This window comes from Notamacropus eugenii, chromosome 5 (assembly GCF_028372415.1).
Source record: "Notamacropus eugenii isolate mMacEug1 chromosome 5, mMacEug1.pri_v2, whole genome shotgun sequence".
In the NCBI taxonomy this organism is placed as follows: Eukaryota; Metazoa; Chordata; class Mammalia; order Diprotodontia; family Macropodidae; genus Notamacropus; species Notamacropus eugenii.
The window spans coordinates 237,508,847-237,518,972 of NC_092876.1; the positions used below are offsets into that span (position 1 = coordinate 237,508,847).

The window sequence follows — 10,126 nt, forward strand, 5'->3', positions numbered from 1 at the left end:
GGAAGCCTGAAAGCTCTCTTAGCATGTGAGGAGCCAAGAGGACAGTAGGCTCCGCTTTCTTCTTTCCTCTCTCCCCTCCCCCTCTCTCCCCGCTTGTACTTCTACTTCCAATCCCTTAAGATCTTAGCCTCCTTAGGAAATCTCCCCCTCTTCCTCCTAAGGAAGTTCCCCTGCACTTGTAACCTAGACCCTGAAATAAAGCTCAACCCTTGTTCGACTCTGGAACGTCCTTTCTCTCATATGAGCATCCGGTTTTGGCCAACCGAAGACCTCGGAGGTGAGGTAAGAAAGACTCGGGTAGCCCACAAAGGCCTCTAGGCTTGGCACAAAAGAAAAAGAAAAGAGAGTAAATGTAAGGAGATTATAAAGTTGTAGAATTAGAAGTTATCAATTAAGAAAAAATGTAGTCCACAAAATTTAGAAATGCAAGAAAACCTTGGAATAGCAAGCTCTTTATTTAAATTGCTTAACAGAGAAACACTGGACTTAAATTTTAAAATACTAATTTCCTTTTACCTGGTCTATCTTTCTTATTTAGAATAGCATGACACTTGAAATGAGGAGCCAAGATTTAAATATTTGGTTCAACTTTTATATCTAAGACTCATTACCAATAGCCTGGGTAATACATAATGACAGTTCATAAATGTTTGGTACACTGAATGCTACTTAGTTAGAAGAAAGCCCAAATCATTCTTTACAGCATTCTCTAAATTCAATCATATGGGGGCAGAGGGTTAAGTATGAGGAAATCAAACTCTTCAAAAAAAATGCTGGACTGATATTGTGAATAGTATTTATAGTACTAAAAAACTTCTTACCAGGTGTATACGTAGGGAAAAAGGTGGGTGAAAAACAAAATCGAATTTTTTGCAGAATTTATGAAGAGTAGATTATTTTAGTGGTACCACCAATATGGTAATACTATCAATTATCTTTTTTCTTCTATGAGATGAGAAATAAAGGAAGATGGAAATTATCTTAACTTCAACATTTGCAAAGTAAGGACAAGGGATAAGGATAAGTCATTTCTTTCTTACTGGTGTAAACGGAAATATGAATTTGATTCAATTTGAGTTAAGAATGCTATTTCTATCTAGCCTAGCAGTAATGTCCTGTTTTTGACAATGGGTTATTTTTCAATATATCAAAATATTACTAATTCTAATGCTATGGCTGCTTCTACCGATACATACTAAAACATTCTTATACCTTAAACAGTTTTCTTAAGTTGCCACAGCCCAAAAATGTTCCACTTAGGAACCAAATTTCTGGTAATGAAACTCACCCACACTTAGGGAGGCTGGTCTTTATGGATACAACCACAGACCTATATTGAAAGGCTTTTCTGGTCACTTACCAGAGTTGTGTTATGGCAAGAACCTACAACAGCTCAAGGCATAAGAGTAGGACCTTCATAGCGGACAAGTATAAACTGCTATACTTTCAAAGCAAAATTTCAATTGATGAAATAAACCTAGATGCTAGGGCCAGAAAGGGGAAATTATCAAGTGAGCACCCACACAAATATATTTATACACATAAATATACAAATGTGTGCATGTCAACATGTACGTACATGTATGCATATGTGTGTACATACATGTACATTCGTTCCACTCTACATACTGAAGATATTTGTGCTACTTTCAACAAAAATTACATTCCTATAATTATCATCCTGTCAAAAGAAGTGTACTCCTTTCAATACTTTAATGAGTTGTAATTTCACTTGATTAGGTACTCCTTTTCTTGATGTAGAAACTGACAGTCCTCAAGAAATCCTGTGTCCAAAAAATGTATCATCCTTCAGCCAACCAAGTGATGAGCTAAGCTGGTCTTTGGACAATTAAGCTACAACGGTCACAGGCAGGCTCCCTACTCAAAACCCTTTCCAATCTGTCAAAGTCTATGTGCTACTAGTATAGTACTCAAGGACACTAAGAGTTACCACCATGATTATAATGAGAAATCAGAACAACTTTAGTGGAGCACAATTTCAGGAAGATATATCTCATTCTGAAACAGTTTCTAAAACATAAACCATGACAATAAATTCAGCGATGAATTACATGAAAATACACAACCTTTGAAGATAATTATCTGTAGAAATTAAGATGCTCAAATGGTAGCATCAAATAAGATTTAAAAAGTCATATACATTTTTTAAAAAGGTTCATATGAATTCACTTTAGGACTGATTTATAATAACCTGGTTATTAGCCTTTCCTGTACTATTCTCAAAAAAGACACTCCAACTCCCAGCTCTCTATTTTCACAGACCGTCTCCCATACCTGAAATTCTCTCCCTCCTCAACTCTGCCTCCTAATTTCTCTGGCTTCTTTCAAGTCCCATACAAAATCTCACCTTCCACAAGAAGCCTTTCCTGATCCCCCTTTAGCACTTAGAAAGACTAGGAGTATTAACTGACACAAGAACTTTATTATTTTACTTTGAAATAAAAATGTTCATCCTATTTTGTCTTATGAATAAAAAATGTACAGTGTCAACTGATACAGCTTGCTCCTTCAGAGAACTTCAGTTCTGCTCCTTCTAGTGCCTTCCTTCCATTTATTATCTCCAATTGATCTTATCTATAGCTTGTTTGAAAATATTGTTTTCAGGCTGTCTCCTGCTTCATGAGAACTCCTTGAGAGCAAGGACTATCATGTACTTCTTTATATTTCCAGTACTTAGCACAATGACTGGCACATAGGAGACACTTAACAGAGGACTGTTGACTAACATACTAAAAATGTTTGGAAGCACATTTCTTATTATTTGAGGTCAATATCATGAAAGAATCAGACTTCCAAAGTGGCAAGGTAGAAATAAGCTATTCATCAGAGAATTCGGAAAGAAGCTGCAATGGACCTTGGAGACCAAAGAACACAAAAGTTATATCAGGTTTTGTAAAACTTAGGCAATATAACAGGGCTATGAGACAAACACAGATTTAAAATGAATATATTAAATATAATAACACATGTTAAAGCAATACAGAATATTTAACACATCCTATACATTTAGATTCCCTCACTTTATAAAAGAGGGGAAAACTGAGACAGAATTCTGAATCAATGTGAACATTTTCAACATGTAAATATTTCCAAAGCAGGAAAACATATTAAGCAGAAGTTAAAATGAAATTCCCGTAAACATAAAACTCATTCTAACAACTATTCCTTTTTATATAGTACATGTGAGAATAAAAAAATTGTTTTAGGGAATTTAGATCACCACAACGATTTCCTCATTCATGAAAATGAATTAACTGCCAAGAAATGTGTGAGATATATTCAGAAGTTTAGTTTTAAAAGTACCAATTTTCAAGAAACATGATCTGCTGGAGATGTAAACAAATGCATGTACTAAATAGAACAATTTATGGTTAAGAGGAAACATTTAACAAATGCTGCACATTTCAATTTCAGTGCCTAGCGACTATGAGTTTAATGCATAGAAACAAAAGTAATGTTCAACAAATACTACAGATGCCATATTTATTTAAGAGGTCAGCTAGGTACAAAAAGATACTGGCTTGATTTGAATCACTAGAAATTTAGGTAATGTGAATTTTGGCCATTTGCAGCTATTTTAAAAATTGCGGGGAGTTTTATATAATAGTTGGGAAAAGACAAACTGCTGGAAAAAATTAACTTCAAGATTAGGAAGTAGTAGAGGAAGACTATATATACACTTAGGGGTGTGAGGGACATGGAACAAATTTAATCTGCTATCATGGAAATAAATAAAAATCATTCTTTGACAAAAGGTCAAAGCATCAGTCATGGAAAATTTAAATCATACATAGAATGATGGGAATATGTACTTCTACACAAACAAACTTACAAGGAAGTATTCCATATATAGGGCTTTAAATGTGCACCTACAAAAAAGACTTTTTGTATGTCCGGACCTTTGATTTTATTAGCATAGGGAACACAGTGCAGAAAACTTCTTTAATGATACAGTCCTTCAAGCTAGAGTTCTGAATCTGTGAAAATTTTTTTTAAAAACTTAGAAAATTGTTTATCAATATCATTTTTTCTCTTTGTAATCCTATGCATTTTGTATTAAGTATTTAAAAACATTCTGAGAGAATGTTTATTTGTTTCACCAAAATGCCAAAAGGGCCATGACAAAATATGGTAAGAGTAAAGGCTACCTCCTAGGGTACTGAGAGGTTAAGCAGCTTCCCAGGGTAATACAACTAGCAGGTCTTAAACCTGGTTCTTCCTAAATGCAAGGCCAGCCTTTTATCTGCTTTAGTACACTGATTTCATATAAATACACAATAAAATATGACACTCATTCAACCTCCAAATACTGAAAACTACTTTTACAAAATCTATTTAAAAAATAAACTAGGTGAAAATTTGAGGTAGTACCATAATGGGAATTTTTTTAACTACATAAAATTTAATTGAATAAGGTACTGCCCCCCAAACCAAAAGCAGCCTATAAAATGGAGGCTGAAGCCAGGAGTTAATAGACTAGAAGTAGGAAAGTGTTTTCAGAAAGAATAGTCAGATTTGATAATTTTTTTAAAATGACATCTTATGGCACAACAGTTCAACAAAGAATCCCAGAGTTAGAAAATCTCAATCTATAAAGTCCAAGTAAGTACCAACTAGCAAAAATGGACTAGTCCATTAAATCAAACTAGTTAACTAGAGAACAAGGATCTCTACAACATATCTGACAAGTTACCACTCAGCCTTTTCCTCAAGGCTTCCAGTGTGGAACCTAGTAGCTCCATCAAGAACGTTCATTCCACTTTTGAATAGCTAAGGGTTCAGCAAGTTTTCCTGTACACTGAGCCTAAACCTTCTGTTTAACTTTCATTCACTGTCCTGATGTTGGGGACAATCAGGAAAAAGCCTAGACTCTCTCCTACACTAAAAGTCTGTTTGTTTACTCACTGCTTCCCAAAAAACAAGGAGAGGTAGCATGTCCTAGTGCATACATTATTTCTGGACATGAAGTTTGGAAGATGAGTTCAACTACTGACTCATGTTTACTAACTACAACTTTTAGCAAGTCACTTAACCTCAGTTTCTTCATCTGTCTAATAATACCATTAGTACCTATGTCACAGCATTGTTGAAACACTAATAAGCTACTTGTAAACTTTAAAGTGCTATATCAATGTCAGCTATTACTATTACTACCCTGAAATTAGGTCATACTCTTGAAATCCAAGACTGCTTGACAAGAAATTGAGAAAATGAAGTGAAATACTCTTAATAGTTACTTCTGTTCTAAATATCAAATATGAATTTTCACTAACAACAAATTTCAAACTTATCAATTGACTACAGTTAAATTAACAACTGTCTTAGATCTTGTAACATTTTTTTCCCAACAAAACACTTTGGCTAATTGCTGAGCCAGTATTATTAAAACAGGAGGGAAATAAGTAAAGTCTTAAGTAGGGAATGAATATGCAATGTCTCGAATTTTGCTGGTGCCACAAAAGTCTAAATATTTTTCTTAAGATCACTGCTTTCAGAAATGCCAATTTTAAAATATTGTATATTTCACAGTTTTCATGATGAGATATTACTTTATGACTGATTCAGAAATAGAATTTTTATTTTAATCTTAACTGCATTTCACAGTATGTGAATTATAAATTTGAAAATGGAATCACACTACCAGCAATATATAGTATTGTTGAATACACTAATAAGGTACAATTTCCTGTTCCAGGAATAACTTTTAGATTCTAAACTAAAATTATTAGTAAGGTAGTAATCATAAATTTGGTTTCTTTTAATACTTTTTTAATCCTGTAAGAATGTTTTTTATAAACATCCTTTTTATTAACAGTTAATCATAACATGGAAAATGTTGTGTAGTTGCTGTATCCGAAGTGTTCTATACTCTACACCACAGATCATGAAAAATTCTTATAGAATTTTGTATTAAGTACACATGTTGGGTTAAATCAGTTTTATAGTGGTGGAGTGCCATGAAATTAATACTTGCAATCCAGATCTCTGCAGATTACATTTTTCTGTATGCCAAACCAGGTGTGTACCACTTGTACTGAGTACACCACAGAATGAAAATTATCCAAAGTCCATTGATTTTAATGTTTTGGTTTGTAAACAAAATTATAGCAATGTCTTGCACATTTTTGGAAAATAATTGTATAAGAATTTATGTATCTGCTTCTAGATACAATGTGTAAATAAGAATTTCATTCACACACAAGTAAACTTTGGCATTATTCCCCACAAAAATCTGTTCCCCCACATGCTCTATATGGTCTTACAATCCTGTATGCTTACAATGTAAATTTCATAATTTGCAATTATGTTTTTCTAGCTCGTATTAAAGTGTATCAAAATACTATTTAAAATAATGCTATTTTGAAAGATTATTTCTCTGGAAAACACTAACAACTTTTTGGGTAATTATGATCTTCCTCCAAGATGATCAATTAAATAATGAATAAAAAAATCATTAGATCTGCATAAGTATGTGAGGCTTAAAGAGAATATAATATTACTACCTTCAAAAGGTTTTTCCCCTACATAAGTGACTTTGATAAAGAAAACAGACTTCTATCTGATATCTGCACTATTTCTTTCATTGCTTAGATGGCAGGCAGTGCAGATATATGAGGTAAATGTAAAAACCTCATTTGGATTCAAAAAATAAACTTTGCAAGTTCAAGATGAGGAAAACATAGTTATCTGAAACGGAAACATGTCATCTGAAAGAGACCTTGCAGCTGCAAGTTCAGTTTGAGTGAAGAGAGTGATATGGGTGACAGAAAAGGTGATATGATACTAACCTGTGTTTACTGAAGCATCATAATGGTTATAGTTCAACTATACTGTGCCTTGGTAAGACCACATCTGGAGTACTGTGTTTAATTTTGGGTGCTGCATTTTATAAAAGAATGTTTATAAGCTCAAGAACATCTAGAGGACTAACTAGGATTGTGAAGGGTTTCAAGATCATGCCACATGTGATTCAGTTGAAGGAAGTGGGAAGATTTAACTTGGAGACGACCTAGGGAGATACACGACTACCATCTTCAAGTATCTGAAAAGCTGTCATGTGGAAAACGGATTGGCCTTGTTCTTTTATGGCTAGAACAAAACTAGAAGCAAGGGCTGGAAGTTAGAGGGTAGATTTAGGCTTCATATAAGAAAAAAACTTTCCTAATGAGAGCGCTCCAAGAAGGAAATGGGCTACCTGAGAGAATGTTACCAAGAAGTCATCAGACAAAAAGAACGGATGGTCACTTGCTGAAGATGGTGGAGAGAGGATTTTTGTTCCAGTATTGGACACAGTAGACAGGTTCTAAGGACCCTTCCAAATCAGATTCTATGCAACTGTCTAGGAAGTATTTTGAGAACATTATCTTGTACTTCCTGTCTCTTCAAAGTAGTGTATAAATAGTAGCAATAGGATGCTTTTTCTTAAAAGAAATATCACTGTGTATCCTTCCCTCATAAAACATTTTTTGAGTATCTACTATGGGTCAGTCATTATGCTAGGTACTAGAAATATAAAGAAGACAGTAATATCCAAATAATATAAGATTACATTTTTAAAACTAGAATGGTTAACAATATAAAACTTGGGAAATGCTTATACTTTACAATTCATCAGTCAGTAGTTTAGGTCAATACTTTAAAACTCTTAAATAATTCACTTTTAGTTTTCTAGGATGAAATAATCAATAAACATTTATTAAGTCCTACTACATGTCAAGTGTTGGTGATAAAAAGACAAAAAACACAACAGTCCTCAAGGAGCTTACATTCTATTGGGGAAAATAACACACACAGGATCAAAAATAATTGGGAAGGCAGGGGAGAAGCACCAGCAGATCAGTAAGAACTTCTGTGACTCAATTTTTAAATAAAAAAAAATGGCTCATTTTACATACTTCTTAAGAATGCTCAAAGTTATGTATTGGTGTTCATAATGGGTTCTTGGGTTCAATGTGGCCAATATAACTTGATAATCTAATCCAACGACCTGAATTACATAGTCCTTAATCCCTGATTCCATAAATATCTAGACCTCTAAAATAAACTTTTACTAACAAGCACCCATTTTTACAGTTTTAATAAAACAGATGAGAATGATTGGGTGTTTTTTTCCTAATGAGAACTCGCCTAAAACTCCCGTTAGTAACAATTGTTTAACAAATATGCTCTAATATAAGAAACAAAATGTTCCAAGGCTGAACATGGATAGCTTTTGAAATACTCCTTGGACGCGTTCATTTAATTATCTCCCCTACATGAAAGTTAACAAATTTTGGAGCCTATGTTCCTTCAACTACAATAAAAGGCTTGGCTTCCATAAGATATGGGTAATCCCTGTGACTCCATTGTATTTACAGAGTAGCTGTGCTGTTGGCTCCCACATCCCCTTCAGAGGAGGATTTTACACCAGACCTCAAGAGCACACAAGTAGGCACGCACAAAAGGGGCTCCCACCTCCGCCCTTTCCCTAGTCCCCTCCCAGGAAAAGACCACAGTCATTAATAAGGTAGCCCCCACAGGTGCCCTGGGGTGTGAAGGATAAAGAAAAGCTAAGGAAAAAATCCCAGATCATCCCCTGACAAAGACTTGGCTGTACACCAGCGGAGGTCACCGATGGGAACACACCTGCATTCACCTACGGAGGGGAGGGAAAAGAAAAAAGAGCAGGCCGGCCCTCCCAGAAGCCATGACTACTAGCGGTGGTGCGGTTCGCAGTGAGGATGCCCACCACCCAGGTCAGGGAGGTGAGCGGGCCCAGGTGCCCCTCCTGTTCCATGCCGCCGCCGCCGCCTCCAGCGCCCCAACGCACCAGCCGGATCTAGGGGGGCAGGAGAGGACTGCTCCTGCTCCAGGCCGGAGAGGAAGGGAACGTGGAAGGGGGGGGTCACGCCCACCTTCACAGCGGAGGGCACAGCCCCCCAGGAGCCTCCCCCAAAGCCGGGAGAGCCCGGAGCGGGGGAGAGCAGATGCCGTTATTCTGGGCAGAGGAAAGCGCGCGAGCCGGGAGGAGCCGGAACCCGGCCAGCCACCCACCTAACGGTCCGGTCCTCGAAAGGCCGCGGGGCAGGCGCCACCCAGGCCGCAGCGGGGGCGGAACTGCCATCACAGACCGAGGGAACAGGGACCCGGGCCGAGAAGGAGTGGATGGTGGGGGGTGGGGACTGTAGCGAGCGACGTCGCCATGTTAGCGCCTTCTTCCCTCGGTGCTCCCCGCCTGCTCCCGTCCGACACCCCGATCCCCACCATCACTCACCTTCCCCGCTCCCCTGGCTCGCGCGCCACCCCCGAATACGGGGGCCGTGACCACGAGCTCCGGCACCCACAGCTGTTTACAAACTACCCCCGGAGGAAAGGGCTGAACCGCACTTTAAAGGCCACGGGCTCCCACAGGCTTCCGTCCGATCTCGCGAGATCTTACTGACAACACTTCCCTCCGCCCCTTTCTCGCGCCTTCCCTCCTACATTTCCCCTCCCACGTCCCCTTCCCCTCCCTACAAAAACGTCCCCTCCCCTTCCTGCCGCAGGACCAACTGCCGGTCCCGGCTGGCTAGACTAAGAGGGTGGGGCGGCAAAAGAGTTGGAGTGGGATTAAAGGAAGAGGAGGAGAATGGGGTGGAGGCGGAGAACAAGAGACGGCTTACATCCTATGATTGGTCGAGGACCGTGAAGGGGCGGGAAGAAGGCGGGAAGAGGAAGGAAGTGGAGAGTTCTCTCAGGTTAGAAGCAGTGCGGCGGGCCGTGATTGGCCGGAAGGGAGTACAGTACGCGAGCGTTGGAATTCGGTAGTGCAGCGCGCCGAGGTCCTCCGGGGGGGAGGAGGAATAGGTGAGGCTGTGAAGTGTGGCTCCCATGCCCAGCCACGGGGCAGGGCTTGGCAGTTAGTAGGTGCTGCCCTCTTCTCAAGTGACTCCTCGGGCGCCTGAAGACCTGGGAGAGAAACGCGACACCCTCCTCCTCCTCTTGCTGCTCCCCTCCCCCGGCGCCACCCTCAGTCCTGGGGCGCATGCGCAGTCCCTCTCGCCTACCTGAAGGGGCTCTGTCCGCTGCTGCCACATCAGTCAGAGGCGGAGCTCAGGTGGTGGAGTGGGTATTTTTGTTTGCCTTT

The 10,126-nt window shown here is 38.8% G+C and overlaps 1 protein-coding gene across 4 annotated transcripts in view; it reads right to left on the bottom strand.

Annotated features, from left to right (window-relative positions):
- The window catches only part of ATF2 (activating transcription factor 2), a 124,845-nt gene extending 115,409 nt beyond the window's left edge, over positions 1 to 9,436 (bottom strand). For 3 of the 4 annotated variants that reach the window (XM_072612384.1, XM_072612382.1, XM_072612381.1), the window contains exon 1: positions 9,275 to 9,436. The gene's annotated coding sequence lies outside the window, so the exon portion shown is untranslated. The remainder of the gene's footprint in view (positions 1 to 9,274) is intronic. The other variant, XM_072612383.1, reaches the window with a different exon arrangement.
- Positions 9,437 to 10,126: the final 690 nt, after the last annotated feature.